At 55.7% G+C, this 2,551-nt stretch overlaps 8 non-coding genes across 8 annotated transcripts, besides 2 other annotated features; all 8 read left to right on the top strand.

Moving 5' to 3' along the window:
* The first annotated feature begins 881 nt into the window (after positions 1-881).
* On the top strand, positions 882-953 carry Tc00.1047053504619.80. Its single transcript, XR_008255247.1, has one exon. It is a non-coding gene; the product is annotated as an H/ACA snoRNA, TC11C4H3 (small nucleolar RNA).
* A 106-nt stretch (positions 954-1,059) lies between these two features.
* Positions 1,060-1,156, top strand: Tc00.1047053504619.70. Its single transcript, XR_008255246.1, has one exon. It is a non-coding gene; the product is annotated as a C/D small nucleolar RNA (snoRNA), TB11C4C1 (small nucleolar RNA).
* A 7-nt stretch (positions 1,157-1,163) lies between these two features.
* Positions 1,164-1,199: a microsatellite.
* Positions 1,200-1,266: 67 nt separating this feature from the next.
* On the top strand, positions 1,267-1,353 carry Tc00.1047053504619.60. The gene has a single exon (XR_008255245.1). It is a non-coding gene; the product is annotated as a C/D small nucleolar RNA (snoRNA), TB11C4C2 (small nucleolar RNA).
* A 201-nt stretch (positions 1,354-1,554) lies between these two features.
* Positions 1,555-1,644, top strand: Tc00.1047053504619.50. Its single transcript, XR_008255244.1, has one exon. It is a non-coding gene; the product is annotated as a C/D small nucleolar RNA (snoRNA), TB11C4C3 (small nucleolar RNA).
* A 146-nt stretch (positions 1,645-1,790) lies between these two features.
* On the top strand, positions 1,791-1,862 carry Tc00.1047053504619.40. The gene has a single exon (XR_008255243.1). It is a non-coding gene; the product is annotated as an H/ACA snoRNA, TC11C4H3 (small nucleolar RNA).
* Positions 1,863-1,967: 105 nt separating this feature from the next.
* On the top strand, positions 1,968-2,064 carry Tc00.1047053504619.30. The gene has a single exon (XR_008255242.1). It is a non-coding gene; the product is annotated as a C/D small nucleolar RNA (snoRNA), TB11C4C1 (small nucleolar RNA).
* Positions 2,065-2,069: 5 nt separating this feature from the next.
* Positions 2,070-2,106: a microsatellite.
* A 67-nt stretch (positions 2,107-2,173) lies between these two features.
* On the top strand, positions 2,174-2,260 carry Tc00.1047053504619.20. The gene has a single exon (XR_008255241.1). It is a non-coding gene; the product is annotated as a C/D small nucleolar RNA (snoRNA), TB11C4C2 (small nucleolar RNA).
* A 201-nt stretch (positions 2,261-2,461) lies between these two features.
* Positions 2,462-2,551, top strand: Tc00.1047053504619.10. The gene has a single exon (XR_008255240.1). It is a non-coding gene; the product is annotated as a C/D small nucleolar RNA (snoRNA), TB11C4C3 (small nucleolar RNA).

Raw genomic sequence — 2,551 nt, 5'->3', positions numbered from 1 at the left:
CGAGGAGGAGAATCACAAGAAAGTCTGAGTTTCTTGGAAAAAAAAAACGTACACCAGTACCAAGCGTCAATGCCATCCGGAGTCTTTAGAAGAGGCGAAGCTCTCCGAAGTGAGGAAAAAACAAAAAATAGGAAAACGAGACAAATTGGGGAATGAAAGGGATAGTTTGATATCTGGTGAAAAAAATATTGGGGTATTTTTATATAGTTGGATGCTTTTGTTTCCATGCGGTGCAGGTGCACCAGCACCAGGTGGCATTAAGTCACACAGATGCCAAGAATGTCCAACGCTATCGAACACAACAGTGACGGAAGAAATTAGGGAGGGAGTGGGCTTGTTTTTTTTGGTGAAAAAACTGGGTGATTTTCGTATAACATTTTGATTGTGTGCGCATACGAGGCATAATTGGAGAGTTGCTCTCTTGTAGGAGACTTCTTGTGTCTAGCGGTACCACAGTATTGCTGCATTTTCCATTTTATTTTCTTTATTATTATTGTTTTGTAGGGTCCATGACAAACGGAAACATATTTGAGGGATGGAAGTAGTATAACTCCTTTTGGAGAAATAGTGCGCTCCGTGTAACGGCACTGAGTGAGGCGCCGCATCTCATTGAAGGCGGGATGGCCGTGCAAATTTTGGCGCCGCATCATGGATGAATGGTGAGGATCCTTAGAACAGCATCCAGCTTTCTCACTGTGACCGTATTTCACTGATAGGTATGAGGCGTGTTGCACCACAGGAAGGCTGACCCGCAACCTCGCTGGCTGGCCCCCGCGCCTCCCCTCGCATGGCCAGGAAAGGCGCGTCTCGAGACCCACCGCTCCGTGACGCTGGGCGCTTGGGTGCATCGGCGCCCCGAGAAAGAGACACGCCGGTCGTGAAGCGCAGCGACCCTTGGGCCGGTGGCGCACTGTCGGTGCCGCGCGTGGCGCCACTGCCCGGTTGCGCGAGAGTTTGCGGTGACGGTGCGCGCGTCGAGGCTCCCTCCCCAGTTCGGGAAACGATGGGAAAAAACAAAACCAAAGAGGACGCGCACGGGTGAGAGATGCGGCTGCGACGCGTGATGAAATTCCACAGTTTCCTGTCAGTCTGACGACGAAAACGCGTGAGGACGCAATTCCCGACTCAGCTCACACTGAAGTGCTTTGCTTTACACCCCCATCTTTCTTTTTTTTTTCTTTTTCTTTTTTTCTTTCTTTGTCCCTCTGCTCTCGCTGCGCGGTTTTGCGGCCCAGCGACGCGCACGCCCGCACACACACACACGCGCTACGATGGAGACATGTTGTTCGAGGTCCAAACAGTTTGAGCGACGCATTGAGAACGGAACAATAAAAATCACCTTTCGGCTGAGCGCCCGCTCCCCTCCCTCCCACTTCCTGCTATTGTTGTCGTTTTTCTTTCTTGCGCAACGGCGCGCACGTAACATCCTGCCCTGTCTGGCGCCCTGCCTGTGCAAACGGTTGGTGGCGGGCCCGCCCGAAAGCGCAAGAGAGAGAAAGAGAAAGAGAGGGCCGAATTGCCCGGAGGTGGGTTGTGGTGGGCGCACGCCGCTGCTGATGGAAGCAACCAACTCTTGTGCGCGAGGGCGCGTGGCCCCGTGAACGCGCTTGCGTGATGGCCAAAAACAAACTCAACAGGTCTGACAGCCGCCCCGCCCGCCGCAACCTCGCCGGCTGGCCCCCGCGCCTCCCCTCGCATGGCCAGGAAAGGCGCGTCTTGAGACCCACCGCTCCGTGACGCTGGGCGCTTGGGTGCATCGGCGCCCCGAGAAAGAGACACGCCGGTCGTGAAGCGCAGCGACCCTTGGGCCGGTGGCGCGCTGTCGGTGCCGCGCGTGGCGCCACTGCCCGGTTGCGCGAGAGTTTGCGGTGACGGTGCGCGCGTCGAGGCTCCCTCCCCAGTTCGGGAAACGATGGAAAAAACAAAACCAAAGAGGACGCGCACGGGTGAGAGATGCGGCTGCGACGCGTGATGAAATTCCACAGTTTCCTGTCAGTCTGACGACGAAAACGCGTGAGGACGCAATTCCCGACTCAGCTCACACTGAAGTGCTTTGCTTTACACCCCCATCTTTCTTTTTTTTTCTTTTTCTTTTTTTCTTTCTTTGTCCCTCTGCTCTCGCTGCGCGGTTTTGCGGCCCAGCGACGCGCACGCCCGCACACACACACACGCGCTACGATGGAGACATGTTGTTCGAGGTCCAAACAGTTTGAGCGACGCATTGAGAACGGAACAATAAAAATCACCTTTCGGCTGAGCGCCCGCTCCCCTCCCTCCCACTTCCTGCTATTGTTGTCGTTTTTCTTTCTTGCGCAACGGCGCGCACGTAACATCCTGCCCTGTCTGGCGCCCTGCCTGTGCAAACGGTTGGTGGCGGGCCCGCCCGAAAGCGCAAGAGAGAGAAAGAGAAAGAGAGGGCCGAATTGCCCGGAGGTGGGTTGTGGTGGGCGCACGCCGCTGCTGATGGAAGCAACCAACTCTTGTGCGCGAGGGCGCGTGGCCCCGTGAACGCGCTTGCGTGATGGCCAAAAACAAACTCAACAGGTCTGAC

Source organism: Trypanosoma cruzi (assembly GCF_000209065.1).
Source record: "Trypanosoma cruzi strain CL Brener chromosome Unknown tcruzi_1047053504619, whole genome shotgun sequence".
NCBI classification, from domain to species: Eukaryota; Euglenozoa; class Kinetoplastea; order Trypanosomatida; family Trypanosomatidae; genus Trypanosoma; species Trypanosoma cruzi.
The sequence above is the reverse complement of the archived record's forward strand: the minus strand, read 5'-3'. Positions and strand labels throughout refer to the sequence as shown.